The sequence below is a fragment of the Callospermophilus lateralis genome, unplaced genomic scaffold (genome assembly GCF_048772815.1).
Source record: "Callospermophilus lateralis isolate mCalLat2 unplaced genomic scaffold, mCalLat2.hap1 Scaffold_397, whole genome shotgun sequence".
Taxonomy (NCBI): domain Eukaryota; kingdom Metazoa; phylum Chordata; class Mammalia; order Rodentia; family Sciuridae; genus Callospermophilus; species Callospermophilus lateralis.
The window spans coordinates 53509-80262 of record NW_027514351.1 but is presented as its reverse complement, the minus strand read 5'-3'; positions in this window follow the sequence as shown (position 1 = coordinate 80262).

Sequence of the window (26754 nt, the reverse complement as noted above, 5' to 3'; positions counted from 1 at the left end):
GTGGCCTGGACACCGTTTCTGTGAACGAGGAGTGATCAAATAAGCCTGCCGTTAATACTTCTGTGTTTCTCCAATTTGACGCCTACTGATTTCAGGTATCAATTCTTTATGTGATTTGGAGTTATGCGAAAACCCAAGCACCTCTGCAGGGAATTGAAGAACTCATTTGACCCAAAGAATCCCTATTCTCACTTGATGGAGTTCAGGAAATTAACAGAGGAAGGCAAGAGACTTCATCCATAATGAATGATTTTTTTTTTGCCATTATGGCTTTGGACGCACACATGGGACCATTCTTTAGATCCATCAGGTGCTGAGAATCTAAGTCATAGACACAAACATGGCCAAGAGACTAATTCAGACACATACCTTCCCAAAGCAATTAAGCAAAGAGCCACAGGTGATGACATTCATTTCCATTTGAAAACTGTTTACTTCAGGCTTCACAAAGTGGTGGATTGAGGCAAAGAACTTCCTGACATTCAGTGCAAAACAACAATAAGTAAGCAAAAGGCCCAAAGCAGGGTTTCTCCACTGAGACTTTCCTGGTCACACTGATATCTGCATTTTCTAAGATGCTCGCCATTCTCTTCAGCTATCCAGTACATGGCCATGTCACAGAGTTTGGAGGTGGTACATATTTTGGACACAAATCCATGAGCCTATTCTGGATAGTGGCCAGAATTCAGGAAGAAAACAGCAACTTAGAAAGATAGCAGGTGTTGCACATCAAAAAGACAAGCTGCACTCCATTCATATATTGGGCAGGTTGAATTATGGGAAGATTTACACTAGACAGTACACATCCATTAATGCATTCTCTTTTCCAATATCTACAACAACGGACACAGTGGGATACACAGACATAGAAACACTTGCCTTGTCAAATGACTTACTAGAAACTGTCCACTCCAAACCAAACTAACCGCCTTTCCCATCTATTCTCAGAACATGAGACAAAACAATAAACCCATACCCACTCCCACAAAGGCACCTCCTTCCCCCAATTAGGTCTGTGACTATCCAGATTGTCCTCTGACAGGTGGGCCATACTATGTTCCCCTGAAATGGTCCGTCTTCTCTAAGATCTGGTGAAATATAAGTATGAAAACAGAAATCTAGGTATGATTTGAAGCCCAGAAGGGTTTTTCCCTTGATTGGGATACTTAGCTTTGAATTATGCTCTGCAAAGTTGTCTCAGATAATTCGATATACAATGGCATAGGACCTTTTACATTGGATGATTGAATGTAGAAGAGAACATCCAATCAAAAAGGGATAGTCGGTAGGATTAGGAAGATAGTCGGTAGGTTTAGAAAGAAGAGTGATTAAAGGATTTGGACCAAAAGTTCTTTAGCAATAGGGTTTCGATTATAGAGTGAATGTAAATGTCAGCACATATGAAGTGTCAGTCACTAGGATCAACTTGGGAAAATATGTAAAAAAGCAGATATCAATAGAAACATTATGAAATCAGGCAAAGTATAAAGTGAGTGATAGGATTAGACATTTTCAACAGGGTTGAGTTTGAATATATAAATTAGGAAGAAACAAATATGTAGTCACCAATAGGATTGACAATTGACAGCATTAGGCAACCTGGACATGGATGTTTTTAGTAATCCATGTACACTTTACATTTAGGCTTTGGTACAATCATAAATGTGACCTTTACATTTTTTTGTCCAGAATATTACTTTGATTAAATGTATATGTACATCAGGTGACATGAGTATGTCTTCCACCATTTCTGCGAGCAATATATTGAAGATGTAAAATTAGAATCGGGGGTACAAAGAGGTGTACCCTGTGTCTATGAATATAGAGATAAAGCATGAATAGACCCTAATGTGAATAAATAATATAACTTTTTTCAACTTTAAAAAATGAATTGATCTAATATCTGAAAAATTAAAGGAAATCGTATATTGATATACAATCATTCATTCCAACCAGGTATATATGTAATGGAAATATTTGTGTTTTGGTTTATCATGAAGAGTGTGTGAGTTTTGCTTCAAAATGATTATGGAAATTCAAAATAATGTGTTTGGAAAGAAGTCTCATGAAAAGACCAGTCAAGAAACCCTGACAATACATGTGTTCTGAAGCAAGAAGTGGTGAAAGTTGAAACAAATGCATATTAATTTGTGAACTTGTGGATGAAATGTATATCCTATGATGTGCAAAAACTGAAGAAATAATAATGTACCAGTGTCGAATACAAATGAATAAAGAATTACATATCATGTCCCATAGGAATCTACTTGCATTGATGTTAGACTGGGTCAGTTACTGTAGAATAATTAGGATTTGTATGCATCATTCCCTGAAGTTAGTTTTCAGTACTAGGAAACAAATATGTATTTCAGGTGGATGAATATTTCTGAGAATAATCTTGTGAAATGTTGATTAAAAATCTACATACATGAACATGAATGAATTTAGAGAGTGTATATTAGACACATATATTTCATATTTTGAAAAATCTGGAGAGTGTATACACACACACACACACACAAATAAAAAACACTCACAGACATTAAAAAGTAGCAATATAAATGCTAATCGAAATTCATCAGTAAATATATATCATCCACAGATGCAAAAATGTTTATTTTACTGAACATGAGTTTATGTATAATGTTGTTCTACTAGGACGCTCCCTATAGGTTGAATTTTCAGTTCCAACAGCGTTTAGGAGGAGTGATCTCTTCTCACAATTTGTATCTGCCAAGTCAGCCACCTCACAAAGATGTACATGTGATACCTGGTAGGATTCTATATATGCATATAAATATATAAGTGTGAATAGGCTAAAGAGAAAGGGAAACATGAATTCTCATATTTGTTAACTTTAAAAACACATGGAGATCTTTTTCTATTAAACATTGACCAGATTTATAACTCCTACCTTGTATAATGCAAAATGCAAGTCCAACTATACAACATGCCTCCAATGAACTGCTTATATTTCTATAGGTTTGTGTTATTTTTCTCTATCATATTAGGATGAGTTGTCTGAGTCTAGTAGGTATGGGTTAGTGTCAGGGATTCAGTATTTCAAAAGGAAAATTGGAAATTGAATCCAATTTGTATGCAAATATATGCTGCACAAATATCCTCCCCTCTCATCCAGAACAATGCCTTGAAATTACCTTCACCCCAAGTAAGACACAGTTAGAGGAGAATAGATAGAAAATCAGTGAATACATATCTGGAATGGAAAATGCTCAGGAGTTCACAACCTTGGAGGTTGTAGAGGAGTTTCCAAAAGTAAGGGACAGGGTAAACACTCCACAAACATGGAGCTCTGCTGGCCTAAAAACTTTTAGAGCAACTGCCTCTGAGTTTGGGAACGTGAAAATTATGTTGTTGTTAGGAGAATTGGCTTCCTTTGTAGTGAGACCATCAAAGCTGGGTCTGCCTCTATGTGACGTGGAGGACATGGTATCTTATTTTCCAATGAACATGAGGTAGCAGTGTTGATTTTCTTCTTTTTAGGTAAACTGTGGCCTCTGGGGACTAAGTGTCTCCCCGTTGGACTGTGAAGCCATTTGGTCCTCCTCCACTTTTTGTGGGGTTTTTGCTGCTGAACTGGGAGTTTGGTATTTGCTTCATGAAATTCAAGGAGTTCAACTGAGACACAGTGCTGGAGGGAGTTCTGCCATGTGCGGTGGTTAAGAGTCTGCAGAAGAACGCACCAACCACGCTTCTATCCCTCAAAGCTTGCCACATTGCATCCTTGTCCATAGCAACCTGATTCTGAACATTGCCCTGAATCCTCTTCATATAACAAGATGCCTTTAATTACAAGGGTCTGCTGGCTGCTTCATGTAATCCACAAGCCATTTGGAAGCCAATGGAAGATCCACATTGCTCCAACAGAGATGTTTTATCACACTCCTGCCCACCAAAGCTCTAGGCCCACTTCTCAGCAGGCTGCAACTTTATGGCACCTCTGTTCTACACCATTTTCATGAAACCCAGTCAAGCAAGGCACTGTCTGGTACATCCATGATCAGCAACAGGACATCCAAAGGTTCTCCAGTGCCACCTGGTCATGGGAATTTCAAAAATTTCATGGTATTTATTTAGACATTTTTCAAGGATGAAGTTGGAGGCACTGTGGGTTTCAATTCATTCAGGAACCAGTAAATGGTGAGCAAGATTATTTCAATGAAAGCTCTGGAGAACCCTCACAGGCAAGGCTTCCCAAAGAATGGCCAAAAGGTCACATTAAGCCAGGCCCATTGAGGTCTACAATATGAGGTCCATGTGTGTTTTCACTCTCAACTATGGCTGCCAAGTCTTTCGAATGAAATCATGTGATATCTTGGCTGAAATTCCCAGAGCTCTGTGGAAAGCCACTCTGGGGCTAGATCTCAGTTTCCAAGGGTGACTCTCATACATGGCCTCTTAAATCACAACACAATACATGGCAATACTTCTCTGAGATCAGTTCCTGAACTCAGTCTATAAGGGGAATCACACCAGAGTTCAAGCCCAGGTAGACCTTGTTATGTCTTCCAACTGTCACACAAATATCCACAATTAAATCCAAAACACTTCCACATGGCACTCATCTTCTTCCATTTACACAATCATCATAACCTCTGGCTGGAGGTTTCCATGAGGGGTGCAGCCCAAGACAGTGTCCAATATAACCTCCCTTGTCCCTCTTTTGCCTAAAATCAGGGTGGCCAGGACATCCTTCCAGTGAACCAAGAGTGATCAAATAGGCCTGCCATTAATATGGCACTGCTTCTCCAATTTGAGGCCTACTTACTGTGTGTTTTAGATTCTTTATGTGAATTGGAGTCTCGAGAAAAACCAAGCACTTATGGGCTAGCCTCTGCAGGGTTTTGAGGAACACATTTGAACCAAATGATCACTGTTCTCACATGATGGAGAACAGGACACTTACAGAGGAAGGCGAGAGACTTCATCCACACTGACTGCTCTTTTGTCCATTTTCGTTTTGGATGCACACATGGGATCCTTCTTTAGATCCATCAGGTGCTGAGAATCTAAGCCACAGTCTCACACAGGGCCAAAAGACTGATTCAGACACATCCCTTTCCAAAGCAATTAAGCAAAGAGCCACAGGTGATGCCCTTTCATTTCCATTTGAAAACTGTTTCTTTAGGCTCTACAATGGTGTGGCCTGAGGCAAAGGCCTTCCTGACATTCAGGGCAACAGAACAATTGATGAGCAAAAGGCCCAAAGCAGGGTTTCTTCACTTAGAATTTCCTGGTCAAACTGATATCTGAGTTTTCTGAGATGCTCCCATTTCTTTCAGCTATCCAGTACATGGCCATGTCACAGAGCTTGGAGGTGGTACATATTTTGGACACAAAACCATGAGCCTATTCTGGAGAGTGGCCAGAATTCAGGAAGAAAACCGGAACTTAGGAAGATTGTTGGAGTTGTCCACCCATAAGTCAAGCCGCAGTCCATTCATAAATTGGGCAAGTTGAGTCTAGACAGGACACATCCAATGATTCATTCTCTTTTCTAATATCTAAAACCACGGACACAGTGGGATACACAGACAAAGAAACACTGGCCTTGTCAAACGACTTACCAGAAACAGTTCACTCCAAACCAAACAAACCGCCTTTCCTACCTATTCTCAGAACATGAGACAAAATCTCAAACCCACACCCACACACACAAAGGAAGCTCCTTCCCCCAAGTAGGTCTGTGACTATTGGGAGTGTCCTCTGACTGGTGGGCCAAACTATGTTCTGATGAAATCGCCTGTCCTTTGTCACATATGGTCTCCTTGGCCAAATCTGTGAAGTTGTCACTAGCCAGCGGTGAGCCACTACCTGCTTTCTCAGGAAAGGCCCCTCTTTAGAGCTTTCCTGACATTTGTTCATCCTCACCTCAGTAGGTACCAAGAAAGACTGACTCTGTCCTTGGTAAATCCAAAAAATACGACCACTGGGACTGGGACTGAGACTGGCTCTGGGTGCCTGGCTTCCCGGATTCCAAGTTCAGAGAGTTCCATCACCAAGGAAGTGAGGTGAGATTACTTCCTTCAGGAATTCTTTGAGGTCATTGCCTTGGCAACCACTTTGTCCTAACTGTTGCTTACAATACTCCTATGAGATGGAGGCTGCCCTTTCTTCCTGTGACACTTTTACAAGTTAGAATGGTATATCAACCATAGGGACCCCGGAATAGCTCTCCACACATGCCTGGTTTGGTCTATCTTCTCTACATTAACAAGAGAGAGGCTTATTCAGACACAACCCTTCATCCTGGGAAGGTTGTTTGCGATGGAAGATGACATTTGCTCTCTCAGGTCCTTCATAGCTGCCTACATCTTCTCCAGGGATCAAGTCTGCATGGACATTTGAGGTTCTCAGCAGGAGGAAGATACCCTACATTCCTGTATTGTAAGACGAACTCTGTCCCTGCTCTTCTGCAAAGTTAGATTAAGGTAAGAGTGTATGGTTAGGGTTAATAACATGTTCAATTTGGGTTACGAATCATTGCGAAGGATGATTAATAGTATTGGGAACCTGCGATATTTATAAGATTATAGAGGTGAAATATAAGTATGGAAACAGAAATCTAGGTAAGATTTGAAGCCCAGAAGGGCATTAGGCCCTTAATTGGGATACTTAGCTTATAATTACGTTCTGCACAGATGTCTCAGATAAATCGATAATCAATGGCATAGGACCTTACACCTTGGATGATTGATTTTAGAAGAGAACATCCACTCAAATTGAGATAGTCGGTGGGATTAGGAAGGTAGTCAGTATCTTTAGGAAATAGAGTGAGTATAGGATTTGGGGCAAAAGTTCTGTAGCAATAGGGTTTTTGTTATAGAGTGAATGTAAATTTCAGCACATGTGAAGAGTCAGTCACATGATGAACTGGGGAAAATATGTAAAAAGGAAAATATCAATACAGACATTATGAAATGAGGCAATTATACAGTGAGTGATAGGATTAGACATTTTCAATAGGGTTGAGATTGAATACATAATCTTAGGAAGAAACAAATATGTCATCACCAATAGGAATGACATTTGAAAGCATTAGGCAACCTGGACATTTATCGTTTTAGTAATCCATGTTCACTTTCCATTTAGGATTTGGTACAATCATAAGTGTGATCTTTGCATTTTGTGCCCAGAAAAATATTGTGATCAAATATGTATGTAGATCATATGACATGAGTATTTCTTCCACCATTACTGGGAGCAATATTTGAAGACATATAAATTAGTATTGGGGGTACAAAGTGGTGTACCCTGTGTCTTTGAATATAGAGATAATGCATGAATAGACCATACTGTGAATAAATATTATAACTGGTTCCACTTTAAATAATGGATTGAATTGATATCTGAAAATATATAGGAAATCATATATTGACATACAATCATTCACTCCAACCAGTTATATATCTAATGGTAATCTTAGGGTTATTGTTTATCATGAAGTGTGTGTGAGTTTTGTTTCAAAAGTGATTATGGAAATCGAAAATAATATGTTTGGAAAAAAGTCTCATAAAAAGACCAATCAAGAAATATGGAGGAATTCATGTGTTCTGAAGCAGGAAGTGATTGAAAGTGAAACAAGTGCCTATAAATTTTCTAAATTGTGAATGAAATATATATCCTGTTATGTGCATAAACTGATGAAATAGTAATGTACCAGTGTTGAATAAAAGTGAACGTCAAAATACACATCATGTCCAATAGGAATCTACTTGCATTGATGTTAAACTGGGTCAGTTACTGTAGAAATATTAGAATTGCATGCATTATTCACCAAAGAGAGTTTTTTTTTTATTTTTATTTATGGTTGTTCAAAACATTACATAGTTCTTGATATATCATATTTTACACTTTGATTCAAGTGGGTTATGAACTCCCATTTTTACCCTGTATACAGATTGCAGAATCACATCAGTTACACATCCATTGATTCACATATTGCCATACTAGTGTCTGTTGTATTCTGCTGCCTTTCGTATCCTCTACTATTCCCCCTGGCCTCCCCGCCCCTCCCCACTTCTCTCTCTACTCCCTCTACTGTAATAAATTTCTCCCCCTTGTATTATTTTTCCCTTTCCCCTCAATTCCTCTTGTATGTAATTTTGTATAACCCAGAGGGTCTCCTTCCAATTCCATGCAATTTCCCTTCTCCCTCCCTTCCTCCTCTCATCCCTGTTTAATGTTAATCATCTTGTCATGCTCTTCATCCCTATCTGTTCTTAGTTACTCTCCTTATATCAAAGATGACATTTGGCATTTGTTTTATAGGAATTGTGTAGCTTCACTTAGCATAATCTAGTCTAATGCAATCCATTTCCCTGCAAATTCTATGATTTTTTATTTTTCAATGCAAAGTAATAATCCATTGTGTATAAATGCCACATTTCTTTTATCCATTTTTCTATTGAAGGGCATCTAAGTTGGTTCCACAGTCTTGCTGTTGTGAATTGTGCTGCTATGAACATCGATGTAGCAGTGTCCCTGTAGCATGCTCTTTTTAGGTCTTTAGTGAATAGACCAAGAAGGGCAATAGCTGGGTCAAATGGTGGTTCCATTCCAAGCTTTCCAAGAAATCTCCATACTGCTTTCCAAATAGGCTGCACCAATTTGCAGTCCCACCAGCAATGTACAAGTGTACCTCTTTTCCCACATCCTTGCCAGCACTTCTTGTTGTTTGACTTCATAATGGCTGCTAATCTTACTGGAGTGAGATGGTATCTTAGGGTGGTTTTGATTTGCATTTCTCTGACTGCTGGAGATGGTGAGCATTTTTTCATGTACTTGTTGATTGATTGTATGTCCTCATCTGAGAAGTGTCTGTTGAGGTCCTTGGCCCATTTGTTGATTGGGTTATTTGTTATCTTATTGTCTAATTTTTTGAGTTCTTTGTATACTCTGGATATTAGGACTCTATCTGAAGTGTGAGTAGTAAAGATTTCTTTCCAGTATGTAGGCTCCCTATTTACCTCTTATTGTTTCTTTTGCTGAGAAAAAACTTTTTTAGTTGAGTAAGTCCCATTTGTTGATTCTAGTTATTAACTCTTGTACTATAGGTGTCCTATTGAGGAATTTGGAGCCCAACCCCACAGTATGTACATCGTAACCAAATTTTTCTTCTATCAGACAGTGTGTCTCTGATTTGATATCAAGGTCCTTGATTCATTTTGAGTTAACTTTTGTGCATGGTGAGAAAAAGGGATTCAGTTTCATTTTGTTATATATGGATTTTCAGTTTTACCAACACCATTTGTTGAAGATGCTATCCTTCCTCCATTGCATGCTTTTAGCTCCTTTATCAAATATAAGATAGTTGTAGTTTTGTTGATTGGTTTCTGTGTCCTCTATTCTGTACCATTGGTCCACCTGCCTGTTTTGGTACCAGTACCATGCTATTTTTGTTACTATTGCTCTGTAGTATAGTTTGAAGTCTGGTATCGCTATACCGCCTGATTCACACTTCCTGCTTAGCATTGTTTTGCAATTCTGGGTCTTTTATTTTTTCATATGAATTTCATGATTGCTTTCTCTATTTCTACAAGAAATGCCTTTGGGATTTTGATTGGCATTGGATTAAACCTATAGAGAACTTTTGGTAATATCGCCATTTTGATGATGTTAGTTCTGCCTATCCATGAACAGGGTATATTTTTACATCTTCTAAGATCTTCTATTTCTCTCTTTAGGGTTCTGTAGTTTTCATTGTATAAGACTTTCACCTCTTTTGTTAGGTTGATTCCCATTTTTTTTTTTTAGGATATTGTGAATGGAGTGGTTGTCCTCATTTCCATTTCAGAGGATTTGTCACTGATATACAGGAATGCCTTTGATTTATGCGTGTTGATTTTATATCCTGCCACTTTGCTGAATTCATTTATTAGCTCTATTAGTTTCTTTGTAGAACCTTTTGGGTCTGCTAGGTATAGAATCATGTCATCTGCAATAGTGATAATTTAAGTTATTCGTTTCCTATTTATATGCCTTTAATTTCTTTCATCTGTCTAATTGCTCTGGCCAGTCTTTTGATAACTATATTGAACAAAAGTGGTGAGAGCAGGCATCCCTGTCTTGTTCCAGATTTTAGAGGGAATGTCTGCAATTTTTCTCCATTCAGAATGACGCTAGCCTGCGGTTTAGCATAGATTGTTTTTACAATATTGAGGAATGTTCCTGTTATTCCTAGTTTTTCGAGAGTTTTGAACATAAAGGGATGCTGTACTTTGTCGAATGCTTTTTCTGCATCTATCTAGATGATAATATGGTTTTTATTTTTAAGTCTATTGATGTGGTGAATAACACTTATTGATTTTCGTATATTGAACCCTCCTTGCATCCCAGGGATGAACCCTACTTGATCATGGTGCACATTTTTTTGATATGTTTTTTTATCTGATTTGCCAGAATTTAATTTAAGATTTTTGCATTTAGGTTCATTAGATATATCGGTCTTTAGTCTTCTTTCTTTGAAGTGTCTATCTGGTGTAGGAATCAGGGTGATATTGGCCTCGTAGAAGGAATTTGGAAGATCTCCCTCTTTTTCAATTTTCTGAAATAGCCTGAGTAATTTGTCTGCAACACAAAGGTGAATGGCATCCTGAAATTACCTGTTCTATAGCTGAATGAGCTTCGATCAGTCAAAAACAGCGATGGTGACATCAGCTCTCCAAGATAGTGGCCGCTGGCTTCCTCTGTGGTCTGACCGGTGTGGAGAACCGAATTGGACCGCATCCTTACCCATCTCAAACAAAGAATTCAGCACTTAGCACAGTGATTGCATACCTGGCAGGAGCCCACAGAATCCACACCGCTGTATATTTGCATTGCTATCTCTTCGTTTCCCAGTGCGCGCCGCAGACTCTAGCCACAGACCGATTTCCTGAATAAGCAGCATGACGCTCCATGCGGACAAATCACTCGTGTTTGAGCTCGCGTAGCTGATCCTCATGAGATGGAAATATGTCCACTAGGTTTTGGAGCACCCCAATTTTGCTGGAAATTTCTAACAAGATATATTTTAGCCGTTATAACTCGTCATTCTCCCGCACAGTGACGCGGTACATGGGGGTGATGCACTCCCTTCACCACCATCATATGATCCCCCGAAGTTAGTTTTCAGTACTAAGAAACAAATATGTATTTCAGGTGGATGAATATTTCTGAGAATATTCTTGTGAAAACATGATTATAAATGCACATACATGAATATGAATGAATTTAGGGAGTGTATAATAAGAAAAATATACTTCATATTTTGAAAAATCTGGAGAGTGAATATATATATATATATATATATATATATATATATATATATATACACTCACAGACATTAAAAAGTAGCATTATGTATGCCAATCGAAATTCACATGAAATAATATATCATCCACAGATCCAAAAATATTCATTTTAATGAACATGGATTTATGTTGTTCAACTAAGAAGCTCACTCATATGTTGTATTTTCAGTTCCAACAGCGTTTAGTAGGAGTGATCTCTTCTCACAATTTGCAGCTGCCAAGCCAGCCACCTCACAAAATGTACGAGTGATACCAGGTAGAATTCTAAATGTGCATATGAAAATACATGTGATGAATAGGCTACAGAGAAAGGGAGACAGTTATTCACATATTTGTTAACTTTTAAAACACATGGAGAACTATTTCAATTAAAATTCGCTAGATTTATAACACCTACCATTTATCATACGAAAGGCAAGTCCAACTATACACCATGCCTCCTGTTAACCTCTTGTATTTCTATTCTGTTTGGGTTATTTTTCTCCACCATATTAGAATTAGAAGTCAAAGTCTAGTAGGGTATGTGTTAGTGTCAGGGATTCAGTATTTTGAATGGAAAATTGGAAAATGTATCCAATGTGTATGCAAATATGTGCTACACAAAAAATTCCCACTCTCATTCAGCACAATGCCTTGACATTACCTTCGCCCCACATAAGACACAATTAGAGGAGAAGAGTTAGAAAATCTGTGAATACATATGTGGAATGAAAAATGCTCAGGAGTTCACAAATTTGCAGGTGGTAGAGGAGTTTCCAAAAGTAAGGGACAGGGTAAAAACTCCACAAACATGAAGTTCTGCCAGCCTAACATCTGGAGAAACTGCCTCTGAGGTTGGGCAATGAAATATATGCTGTTGTCAGGAGCATTAGTTTCATTTGTTGTGAGACCATCATAGCTGAGTCTTCATCTATGTGATCTGGATGACATGGATTCTTATTTTCCAATGAACATGAGGCAGCAGTGCTGAATTTTCTATTTGTAGGTAACCTGTGGCCACTGGGTTCTAAATGTCTCCCCTTGTGGACTGTAATTCCATTTGGTCATCCTCCACTATTCGTGGTATTTCTTGCTGCTGAACTGGGAGTTTGGTATTTGCTTCATGAAATACAAGGAGTTCAACTGGGACACAGTGCTGAAGTGAGTTCTGTCAAGTGTGGTGGGTCAGGTTCGTCAGGAGAATGCACCAACCAGGCTTCTATCCCACATAGCTTGCCCCATTTTCCATAGCAACCTGATTCTGAACATTGCCCTAAAACCTCTCCATATAACAATATGCTTATACATATAAGGGTCTACTGGCTGCAAAATGTCAGTCACAATCCATTTGGAAGCCAATGGCAGATTCACATGCCCCCACCACAGATGTTTTATTACACACCTGCCATCCACTACTCTAGTACAACTACTCAGCAGGATCTAACTTACTGGCATCTCTGTTAAACACCATTTTCATAAAACCCAGTCAATCAAGGCACTGTCTTGTATACTCATGATCAGCAACAGGACATTCAAATGTTCTCCAGAGCTACCCGGTGATGGGAATTTCAAAAATTTCATGGTATTGATCTAGCCAATTTTCAAGGATGAAGTTGGAGGCACTGTGGATTTCAATTCACTCAGAAACCATTAAATGGTGAGGAAGCTCATTTCAATGAAAACTCTGGAGAATTCTTACAGGCAAGGCTTCCAAAAGTGCCCAAAAGTCAGATTAAGCCAGGCCCATTGAGGTCTACAATGTATGTTCCATGTGTGTTTTGACTCTCAAATATGGCTGCCAAGTCTTTAAGAATAATATCATGTGATATCCTGGCTGAGATTCCCTGAGCTCTGTGGAAAGTCACCTTGGGCCTAGATGTCACTTTCCAAGGACAACTCTCATGCATGGCCATCTAAAATTCCAACACAATTCCTGGCAATAATTCTCTGAGATCAGTAAAAGAACTCAGTCTCTAAGGGGAATCACACCAGAGTGCAAGCCTAGGTGGACCCAGTGATCTCTTCCAACCGCCAGACATATGTCCACAATTAAAACCAAACACTCTCACATGGCCCTCATCTTCTTCCATATAGACACTCATCATATCCTCTGGCTGGAGGTTTCCATAAGGGACGCAGCCCACGACAGTGTCTAAAATAAGCTCCCTGCCCCTCATTTGCCTAAAGTCAGGGTGGCCTGGACTCTCTTCCTGTGAACCAGTAGTGATCAAATAGGCCTGCCTTTAATATTGCTTGGCTTCTCCAACTTGAGGCCTTCTAGCTTTGGGGTTTAGATTCTTTAAGTGAATTGGAGTCATAAAAATCAAGCACCTATGGCCTAGCCTCTGCAGGGCTTTGAAGAACTCATTTGACCCAAAGGATCCCTATTCTCACTTGATGAATATCAGGAACCTACCAGAGAAAGGCAAGAGAGTTCATCAACAATATCTGATCTTTTTGCCATTTTGGTTTTGGATGCACGCATAGGATCTATCTTTAGATCCATCAGGTGCTGAGAATCTAAGCCACAGCCTCACACAGGGCCAACAGGCTGATTCAGACATATACCAATCCTAAGCAATTAAGCAAAGAGCCACAGGTGATGCCCTTTCATTTCCATTTGAAAACTCTTTTCTTCAGGCTTCACAAAGTGGTGGCTTGAGGCAAAAAACTTCCTGACATTCAACAGAACAATAGGTAAGCAGAAGGACCAAAGCAGGGTTTCTCCACTGAGACTTTCCTGGTCAACAGATATCTGAGATTTCTGAGATGCTAGCCATTTCCTTCAGCTTCCAGTTCATAACAATGTCACAGATCTTGGAGGCGGTACAAATCTTGGACACAAAACCATGATACTATTCTGGAGAGTCGCCAGAATTGAGAGAGAAAACAGGAAATTAGGAAGCTTGTAGGTGTTGCCCATCCATAAGGCAAGCCAGAGTCCACTCATGAATTGGGCAGGATGAATTCTGGGAAGCTTTCTACTAGACAGAACACATCCATTGATGCATTGTCTTTTCTAATGTCTACAACAATGGACTCAGTGGGATACACACACACATAGGAACACTCGCCTTGTCAAAGGACTTAATACAAATATTCCACTCCATACCAAACAAACCGCCTTTCCTACCTATCCTCAGAACATGAGACAAAACCACAAACTCACACCCACACCCACAAAGGCACCTCCTTCCCCCTAGTAGGTCTGTGACTCCCCGGAGTATCCTCTGACTAGTGAGCCATTCTATGTTCCTCCAAAATGACCTCTCCTGTCTCAGATCATGTCTGCTTGGCCAACTCTGTGAAGTTCTCAAGAGCCAGCGGTGAGGCACTACCTGCCTTCTCAGGAAAAGCCCCTCTTCAGAGGTTTCCTGGCATTTGGCCTTCCTCACATCTGTAGGTACCAAGAAAGACTGACTCTGTCCTTGGTAAATCCAAACATGTCAGACCACTGGGACTAGGACAGAGACTGTCTCTGGGTTCCTGGATTCCTGGATTTCAAGTTCAGAGAGTTCCATCACCAAGGAAGTGAGGTGAGATCACTTCCTTCAGGATCTGAATTATGTCACTGCCTTGGCAACCACTTTGTCCTAACAGTTGCTTCCAAAATACTATGAGGTGGAGGCTGCTCTGATTTTTATGGGACACTTTCTCTAGTTAGAATGTTATATCAACCGTAAGCACCCGGGAACAGCTTCCACACAGGACTGGTTTGGTCCATGTTCTATACATTAAGAAGAGAGAGATTGATTCAGACACAACCCTTCATCCTGACCAGGATGATTGCCATGGAAGATGACTTTTGCTTTCTGAGGTAATTCATAGCTGCCTTCATCTTCACCAGGGATCACTTCTGCATGAACATTTGAGTTTCTCAGCAGGTGAACATCCCCTAGATTCCTGTAGTTTAATACACACACTGTTCCTGCTCTCCTGCAAAGTTAGTGTATGGTTAGGGTTAATAATATGTTCGATTTAGGTTAGGAATCATTCTGCAGGATGAATAATGAGATTGGGAACCTGCGATATTTATAAGAATATATAGGTGAAATATATGTATGAAAACGGGAATCTAAGAAGGATTTGAAGCCCAGAAGGGCATTGAGCCCTTGATTTGGATACTTAGTGTTGAATTATGTTCTGTACAATTGTCTCAGTTAAATCGAAATACAGTGGCATAGGACCTTGTACCTTGGATGATTGAATGTAGAAGAGAACATCCAGTCAAAAAGGAATAGTCAGTAGGATTAGGAAGATAGTCAGTAGGTTTAGGAAGAAGAGTGAGTATATGATTTGGAATAAAAAGCTTCTTTAGCAATAGGGTTTCATTGGGAGAGTGAATGTAAATGTCAGCACATGTGAAGAGTTAGTCACAATGATGAACTGGGGAAAATGTGTAGGAAAGCAGGTGTCAATAGAGACATTACGAAATCAGGCAAAGTATAAAGTGAGTGATAGGATTAGACATTTTCAACAGGGTTGAGTTTGAATACATAATCTTAGGAAAAAACAAATATGTCGTCACGAATGGGAATGACATTTGAGAGCATTAGGCAACCTGGACTTGGATGTTATTAGTTATCCACGTTCACTTTCCTTTCAGGCTTTGGTACAATCATAAGTGTTACATTTTTATGTTTTTTTTTGTTCAGAATATTACTGTGATAAAATGTATATGTAGATCAGGTGACATGAGTATTTCTTTCACCATTTTTGGGGGCAATATTTTGAAGACGTATACATTAGTATTAGGGGTACAAAGAGGTGTACCCTGTGTCTATTAATATAGAGATAATGCATGAATAGACCATACTATGAATAAATAACGAAACTGATTCCACTTTAAATAATGGATTGAATTGATATGTGAAAATATATAAGAAATCTTATATTGATATACAATCATTCATTCCAACCAGTTATATATCTAATGGTAATATTAGGATTATGGTTTATGAAGAATGGTGTTTGAGTTTTGCTTTATACGTGATGATGTTAAACAAAAATAATGTGTTTGGAAAGAAGTCTCATGAAAAGACCAGTCAAGAAACATGGAGGGATACATGTGTTCTGAATCAGGAAGTGATTGATCGTGAAACAAATGCCTATAAATTTTCTAATTTGTGACAGAAATATATATCCCATGATTTGCATAAACTGAAGACATAGTAACGTACAAGTGTTGAATAAAAATGAAAGTCAAAATACACATCATGTCCCCTAGAAATCAACTTGCATTGATTTTAAACTGGCTAAGTAACTGTAGAAATATTAGGGTTTGTATGTACCATTCACTGAATTTAGTTTTCAGTACTAGGAAACAATATGTATTTCAGGTGGATGATTATTTCTGAAAATAATCTTGTGGAAAGTTGATTATAAATCCACAGATATGAATATGAATGAATTTAGGGAGTGCATAATAAGACACATATATTTCATATTTTGAAAAATCTAAAGAGTATATATATATATATATATATATATATATATATATATATATATATATATACATATACATATATATATACACACACACGCAAAAGCACAGATATTAAAAAGTAGCAATACAGGAGATCCATTATGAAGGCAGGCATGGAGAAATCAAGTCTCTGATCTCTTCAGCTGCGCGGGCATAGGGAGTCGTAAACTGTCTAAATGCTGTTTGCTCAGAATCACTAGGCAATATTGACCTGTTGTGAATCTGGGGTGAACAGTCTGGGCCCCTCAGAACACACACAAAGCCCGGATTGGCTGCATTCAAGCTTAGATTCGTCTGGTTTTTGTGACTCAGCACTAACATTCCTGCTGAAATAACTGGTCGGGCTTTCTGAATTGAGAGTTAAAAGCCAACTGAGCCTTCATAGGCAGTGGCCACAGGATTGAAATGGGGCTTGGGAGAGATAGTCAGGACCCACCTGTTGCATTGGTCACCCAGCAAAGGGAACGAACGGTCACCATTTGAATGGGATACCACCATGGCAGAGAACTGACGTCACAGGCGGAGGAGATAACTTCATTGAAACCAGCGCGACAAGTGTGTAATCCCATTGCCATATCTCTCAACAACGCAGGGAAACCTCAAGGGCCCTTCCCACCTCTGCCGTAATGGCCCCTCCCAGCTCTCCAAGGAGCGCGATACCCAGACCTAGGGAATCAAGATTGGCTCGGGACTCGTGGCGTGGAATTCCCTGCTACCGCTCCCACCAGTGCTGACAATTGAGGTCTCTTACACCACCTACCGGGGCCATGGCTCCTGAAGGGCAAGCAAATTCGCTGGAGGTTCTCAGCCCCAAGCTCTACGAACTTATTGTCTGAGGAAGGCAAACAAGGAGAGTGTGCCCAGGCGTTCATGGAAACAGGGCTACCAGGAGCAGAGGCCTGGTTTGTAACCAGTATTGTGGTGAGCATCACAGGTGAGTGGGGCCTGGCTTGAGGAAGCACAAGAGAAAGCCCTAGGCACTCAGAATTGGAGACCCGCCCAGTCTGGGAGGAAGAGCTGCTGCACAGTGATTGGTTCTCACTTTTTGAGAGGAGAAGCTTGGCCCAGTGCGCACAGCTCCACCTACTGGAAGAGAAGTTATTTGAACTCTAGGACTGCATGTATTATTATTATTTTTTTATTTGTTTTTTTTTCTTTCATTTTCATTTTTGTTATTGTTGTTCTTTAACTTTTTTAAATGTTTTTATTTTTTAATTTTTTTATTTTATTATTATTATTATTATTTTAAATTTTAATTTTCAATTTTTTAATCATCATCATTACTTAAAACTTTCTTTCTTTATTTTCTATTTTTTTCTTTTGTCTTTTCATTTCTTTTCATTTTTCTTATTCCCCCTTCCTTGAATTCTACCTGCCTACTCTCATTCTCTTTAGTGACTTCTCCCTTCCCTTCTAATATCTTTCCTCCCAAGCATCAAATGAATTTATAAGAGTAAGCAGTAACTCAGTAGTCAAACAGAAGAAGAAGTAACATGAGCAGCATATAAAAACAAAGAAGAAAAGGATTACGAACAATGAAGGACAGCCTAAATATTCAAGAGCACCTAGAGTCATCAGAAAAATGGTCATATAAAGAACTCAAGTAATACCTTAGACACATGGAATGGAACCTTAAAGAGGATACGAGACAGCAAAAACAAACAGTGATAAAACGCATTGAAAATGAATTACATAAACAGATAAAATGAGAAATTAAGCATCTTTATCAGGAGATAGAGATTATTAGAAAAATCAAACAATAATTCTAGAAATCAAGGAAATGATAAACCAAATTAAAAACTCAATTGAGAGTATCACTAACAGAGTAGAGCAAGTAGAAGACAGAATGTCAGATAATGAAGACAAAATATATCATCTTGAAAAAAGTCTAGCCAACAAAGAAATGCTGTAAAAAATTATGAGAAAACATTCAAGAGATATGGGATAACATAAAAAAAACAAACTAATGAGTCATATGGATAGAGGAAGGTACAGAGATTAAAACCAAGGGAATGAGAAACCTGGTGAATGAAATAATTACAGAAAACTTTCCAGAAATAAAAATGGAAACGGATAAACAAATTGTAGATGCTTACAGGACACCGAGCACACAAAATCACAGTAGACCAATGCCAAGACACATTGTTATAAAGATATCCAATATACAGAACAAAGAGAAAATATTAAAAGCTACCAGAGAAAGGAGGCAGATTACAATCATTACAATCAGGGGTAAACCAAAAAGTTTAACAATGGATTTTTCATCATAGACGCTGGAAGTGAGAAGATCCTGGAACAAAGTACTTCAAACACTGAAAGACAATGGATGCCAACCAAGAATTATGTATCCAGCAAAATTAAGCTTAAGATAAGACAATGAGATAAAAATATTTCATGATAAACAAAAGCTAAAAGAATTTCAGCCAGATAACCAGCATTGCAAAGCATCTTGAGCAAAACACTACACGAGGAAGAAATGAAAATCAACAACGAAAACCATCAGTGAGAAGTGCCTCAGTAATGACAGCGGGAAGGGGAAAAGCAAATCATGGAGAATCAAACTAATTAAAAAATATATATATAAAAACATGGGTGGCAGTACAAACCATATATCAATAGTAACTCTAAATGATAATGGCTTAAACTCTCGAATAAAGTGACATTGGCTTGTAACTTGAAATAAAAAAAAATCCAACAATATGTTGCCTCCAAGGGACACATCTGAATGGAAAAGACATACACAGGCTGAAGGTGAAAGATTGGGAAAATTTATACCATGCACACGGTCCTCGAAAGCAAGCAGGGGTGGCCATCCTCCTATCGAATAAAATCGACCTCAAGACTAATTTAATCAAAGGGATAAGGAAGGACTTTATATATTGTTAAAAGAAACCATTCACCGACAAGACATAACAATTATCAATATTCACGCAGCAAATAATGGTGCTGCGACGTTCATAAAACAATTTATCCTCAAGTTCAAGAATCAAATAGACCACAATACAATAATTATGGGTGACTTCAACTCACCTCTCTCACCATTGGACAGATCCTCCAAACAAAAGTTGAATAAAGAAACTATAGAACTCAATATCACAATCAATACCCTATACTTAACTGACATATATAGAATATATCAACCATCATCAAGTGGATATACTTTTTTCTCACCAGCACATGGATCCTTCTCAAAAATAGACCATATGTTATGCCATAGGGCAACCCTCAGTAAATATAAAGGGGTGGAGATAATACCATGAATTTTTTGTGATCATAATGGAATGAACCTGGAAACCAATGATAAAGAAGGAAGAAAAAATCATACATCACATGCAAAATGAAGAATATGTTACTGAATGATCAATGGGTTACAGAAGACATAAAGGAGGAAATCAAAAAATTCTTAGAGATAAATGAAAATACAGACACAACATATCAGATTCTATAGGACACAATGAAAAGAAGTTTTAAGAGGTAAATTCATCGCCTGGAGGTCATTCCTCAAAATAGAAAAACAAACAAACAAACAAATGAGCTCACACTTCATCTCAAAGCCCTAGAAGAAGAAGAGCAAAACAACAGAAAATGTAGCAGAAGGAAAGAAATAATTAAAATCATACCGAAATTGAAACAAAAGAAACTATTGAAAAAATTAACAAAACTAAAAGGTGCTTCTTCAAAAAGATAAATAAGATCGACAGACTCTTAGCCATGCTAACGAAGAGAAGAAGAGAGAGAACTCAAATTACTAACATACGGGATGAAAAAGGCAATATCACAACAGATGCTACATAAATACAGAAGAAAATTAGAAATTATTTTGAAAAACTGTATTCCAATAAAATAGAAAATAGTGAAGACATCGATAAATTTCTTAAGTCATATGATTTGACCAGACTGAGTCAGGAGGAAACACACAATTTAAACTGACCAATATCAATGGATGAAGTAGAAGAAGCAATCAAAAGACTACCAACCAAGAAAAGCCCAGGAACGGATGGGTATACAGCAGAGTTTTACAAAACCTTTAAAGAAGAATTAATACCAATACTTTTCAAGTTATTCAGGAAATAGAAAAACTGGAAGCTCTGCCAAATTCATTCTATGAGGCCAACATCACCCAGATTCTGAAACCAGACAAAGACACCTCAAAGAAAGAAAACTACAGACCAATATCTCTGATGAACCTAGATGCAAAAATCCTCATTAAAATTCTGGCAAATTGAATACAAAGGCACATCAAAAAAAATGTGCACCATGATCAACTTGAATTCATCCCTGGGATGCAAGGAGGCTTCAATCTATGGAAATCAATAAATGTTATTCACAACATCAATAGACTTAAAGATAAGAACCATATGATCATCTTGATAGATGCAGAAAAACCATTCAACAAAGTAGAGCATTCCTTTATGTTCAAAACATTTTAAAAACTAGGGATAACAGGAACTTACCTCGACATTGTAAAAGATAACTATGTTAAGCCTCAGGCTAGCATCATTCTGAATGGAGAAAAATTGAAGGCATTCACTTTAAAATCTGGAACAAGGCAGAGATATCCTCTATCACCACTTCTATTCAATATAGTTCTCGAAAAACTGGCCAGAGCAATTAGAGAGATGAAAGACATTAAAAGCATAAAAATAGGAAAAGAAGAACTTAAATTATCACTATTTGTAGATGACATGATTCTATACATAGAAGACCCAAAAGGGTCTACAGAAAAAACTACTAGAACTAATAAATGAATGCAGCAATGTGGCAGGATATAAAATCAACATGCATAAATCAAAGGCATTTCTGTATATCAGCGACAAAACTTCTGAAACAAAAATGAGTCAAAACACTGCATTCCCAATTTCCTCAAAATAATTAAATACTTGGGAATCAACCTAACAAAAGAGGTGAAAGATTTATATAATGCAAACTACAGAACCCTAAAAAGAGAAATAGAATAAGATCTTAGAAGATGGAAAAATATACCCTGTTCATGGATAGGCAGAACTAACATCATCAAAATTGCTATATTACCAAAAGTTCTCTATAGGTTTAATACAATGCCAATCAAAATCCCAAAGGATTTTTTTTTGTAGAAATAGATAAAGCAATCATGAAATTCAAATGGAAAAATAAAAGACCCAGAATAGCAAAAGCAATTCTAAGCAGGAAGTGTGAATCAGGCAGTATAGTGATACCAGATTTCAAACTATATTACAGAGCATTCATAACAAAAACAGCATGGTACTGGTACCAAAACAGGCGGGTGGATCAATGGTACAGAATGGAGGACACAGAGACTAATCAAAAAATCTACAACTGTCTTATATTTGATAAAGGAGCTAATGGCCTGCAATGGAGGAAGGATAGCATCTTCATCAAATAGAGTTGGGTAAACTGGAAATCCATATGCAACAAAATGAAACCCCTCCTCTCGCCATGCACAAAAGGTAACTCAATGTGGATCAAGGAGCTAGATTCAAATCAGAGTCTCTGCGTCTGATAGAATAAAAAGTTGGCTCCTATCTACATATTGTGTGGTCAGGCTCCAAATTCCTTAATAGGACACCCATAGAATAAGAGTTAATAATAAGAATCAACAAATGCGACTTACTTAAACTGATTTTTTTTTCTTAAAGAGAGAAACAATAAGAGAGGTAAATATGGAGCCTACATCATGGGAACAAATTTTTAGTCCTCACCCTTCACATGGAGCCCTAATATCCAGAGTATACAAAGTATACAAAGAACTCAGAAAATTAGACAATAAGATAACCAATAACCCAATGGGCCAAGGACCTGAACAGAAACTTCTCAGAGGAGGACATAGAATCAATTAACAAGTACATGAAAAAATGCTCTCCATTTCTAGCAGTAAGAGAAATGCAAATAAAAACCACCCTAAAATACCATCTCAATCCAGTGAGATTGGCAGCCATAATGAAGTCAAACAACAACAAGTGCTGGCGAGGATGTGGGGAAAAGGGTACTCTTGTACATTGCTGGTGGGACTGAAAACTGGTGCGGCCAATTTGGAAAGCAGTATGGAGATTCCTGGGAAATCTGGGAATGGAAGCACCATTTGATCCAGCTATTGCCCTTCTCGGACTATTCCCTGAAGACCTTAAAAGAGCGTACTACATGGATACTGCCACATCGATTTTCATAGCAGCACAATTCACAATTGCTACACTGTGGAACCAACCCAGATGCCCTTCAATAGATGAATGGATAAAAAAATGTGACTTTTATATACTATGGAGAATTACTCAGCACTAAAAAATGACCAAATCTTGGAATTTGCAGGGAAATGCATGGCACTGAGCAGATTATGGTTAGTGAAGCTAGCCAATCCCTAAAAAACAAATGCCAAATGTCTTGTTTGATATAATGAGAGCACCTAAGAACAGAGCAGGGAGGAAGAGCATGAAGAAAAGATTAACATTAAGCAGAAACATGAGGTGGGATGGAAAGGGAGAGAAGAGGGAAATTGCATGGTAATGGAGAGAGACACTTATTGTTACACAAAATTACATATAAGAGGTTGTGGGAAAATAAACAAGGAGAGAAATGATTTAGAGTAGGTATGGTAGAGAGAGAAGATGGGATGATAGGGGAGTGGGGATAGTAGAGTATAGGAAAGGTAGCAGAATACAACAGTAACTAATAGGGCATTATGTAAAAATATGGATGTGTAACTAATGTGATTCTGCAATCTGTATTTGGAGTAAAAATGGGAGTTCATAACCCACTTGAATCTAATGTATGAAATATGATATGTCAAGAGCTTTGTAATGTTTTGAGCAACCAATAAAAGAAAAAAAAAGTAGCAATATATATGCCAATAGAAATTCATCATGAAATGTATATAATCCACAGATCGAAAAATATTCATTTTACTGAACATGGATTCATGTATAATGTTTTTCAACTAGGAAGCTCACCCATAGGTTGAATTTTCAGTTCCAACAGCGTTTAGGAGGAGTGATCTCTTCTCTCAATTTGCATCTACCAATTCAGCCACCTCACAAGTGTATACGAGTGATATCAGGTAGAATTCTATATGTGCATATAAACATACATGTGCTGAATAGGCTACAGAGAAAGGGAGATAGGGATTCACATATTTGCTAATTTTAAAAACACATGTAGAACTATTTCAACAAAAAATTGACTAGACTTATAACTCCTACATTATATAATGCAAAAGGCAATTCCAACTATACACCATGCGTCCTTTGAACTGCTTGTGTTTCTTCTCTTTTTGGCTTATTTTTCACTATCATATTAGGATTATTAGTCAGAGACTAGTAGGGTATGGGTTATAGTGTCAGGGATTCAGTATTTCAAATGGAAATTAAAAAATGAATCCAATGTGTATGTAAATATGTGCTACACAAAAATCTTCCCACTCACATCCAGAACAATGCCTTGACATTACCTACGCCCCAAGTAAAACACAATTAGAGTAGAAAAGTGTGAAAATCTATGAATACAAATATGGAATGGAATATGCTCGGGAGTTCACAACCTTGGAGGTGGTAGAGGAGTTTCCAAAAGTAAAGGACAGGGTAAACACTCCACAAACAAGGAACTCTGCTGGCCTAAGAATTCTTGGGAAACGGCTTCTGAGGTTGGGCACTTGAAATATATGTTGTTGTCATGAGCTTTAGCTTCCTTTGTAGTGAGACCATCAAAGCTGGGTCTGCATCTATGTGACCGAAAGACATGGTTTCTTATATTCCAATGAACATGAGGCAGCAGTGCTCAATTCTCTCTTTGTAGCTAAACTGTGTCCATTGGAAGCTAAGTGTCTCCCGGTGGGGACTGTGAAGACATTTGGTCATCCTCCACTTTTCGTGGTATTTCTTGCTTCTGCACTGGGAATTTGGTATTTGCTTCACAAAACATAAAAAGTTCATCTGGGATACAGTGCTGGAGGGAGTTCTGTCACATGTGGTGGGTCAGGGTCTGCAGGAGAATGCACCAACCAGGCTTCTATCCCACATAGCTTGCACCAATAACCATAGCAACCTGATTCTGAATATTGCCCTGAAAACTCTCCATTTAACAAGATGCCTTTACATATAAGGGTCTGATGTCTGCACTATATCAGTCACAAAAAATTTGGAAGCCAATGGCAGATTCACATGGCCCCAACATGATGTTTTATCACACACCTGCCCACCACTGCTCTAGCCCCCCTACTCAGCAGGCTCCAAATTACTGGCTTCTCTTGTTCTACACCATTTTAATGAAACCCAGTCAAAAACAAGGCACTGTCTGGTATACACATGATCAGCAACAGGACATCAAAGTTTCTGCAGTGCCACCTGGTCATGGGAATTTCAAAAATTTCATGGTATTTATCTAGCAATTTTTCAAGGGTGAAGTTAGAGGCACTGTGGGTTTCAATTCATTCAGGAACCATTAAGAGTTGAGAAAGTTCATTTCAATGAAAGCTCTGGAGAACTCTCACAGTCAATGCTTCTCAAACAGTTGCCAAAAGGTCTCCTAAAGCCAGGCCAATTGACATCTACAATGTGAGGTCCATGTGTGTTTTGACTCTCAAATATGGCTGCTAAGTCTTTCAGAATAAAATCATGTGATATCCTGGCTGAGATTCTCAGGCCTCTGTGGAAACCACCCTGGGCCTAGATCTCAGTTTCCAAGAGTGAGTCTCATGTGTGGCCTCCTAAAATCCCAACACAATTCATGGCAATACTTCTCTGAGGTCAGTTTCAGAACTCAGTCTCTAAGGGGAATCACACCAGAGTTCAAGCCCAGGTGGCCCCATCATCCCTTCCATCCGCCAAAAAATGACCACAATTAAAATCAAAACACTACCACAGGGCCATCATCTTCTTCCATGTAGACACTCATCATAACCTCTAGCTGGAGGTTTCTATGAGCCCAAGGTAGTGTCCAAATAAGCTCACTTGCCCCTCATTTGCCTAAAATCATGATGGCCTGGACACTCTTCCTGTGAACCAGGAATGATCAAATATTCCTGCTGTTAAAGTGTTCCACTTCTCCAATTTGAGGCCTACTGGCTGTAGGGTATAGATTCTTTATGTGATTTGGAGTCATGAGAAAACCCAAGCAAATATGGGCTAGCCTCTGCAGGGATTTCAAGAACTCATTTGACCCAAAGGATCCCTATTCTCACTTGATGGAGGTCAGGAACCTAAAACAAGAGGGCAAAAATATTCACCCACAATGACTGCTCTTTTGGCCATTTTAGTTTTGGAAACACATGGGATCTTTCTTTAGATCCATCAGGTGCTGAGAATCTAAGCCACAACCTCATACAAGGACAAGAGGCTGATTCAGACACATCCCAATCCAAATCAATTAAGCAAAGAGCCACTGGAGATGTCCATACATTTCCATATGAAAACAGTTTTCTTCAGGCTACACAAAGGGGTGGCCTGAGGCAAAGACCTTCCTGACATTCAGGGTAATAGAAATAGAAGTAAGCAAATGGCCCAAAGAAGGGTTTCTCCACTGAGACTTTACTGGTCACACTGAAATCTGAGTTTTCTTAGATGCTCCCATTCCCTTCAGCTATCCAGTACATGGCCATGTCACAGAACCTTGTGGTGTTACATATTTGGGAAACAAAACCATGAGTCTATTCTGGAGAGTGGCCAGAATTCACGAAGAAAACAGGAACTTTAGAAGATAATAGATGTTGCCCATCCATAAGGCAAGCTGCAGTCCATTCATTAATTGGGCAGTATGAATGCGGGGAAGCTTTCAACTAGAGACAACACATCCATTGATGCATTCTCTTTTCTAATGTCTACAACCACGGATACAGTGGGATACACAGACTTAGAAACACTCACCATGTCAAACGACTTACTAGAAACAGTCCACTCCAAACCAAACAAACCACCTTTCCTACCTATTCTCAGAACATGAGAAAAAACCACAAACTCACACCTACAACGGCAAAGGCACTTCCTTCCCCCA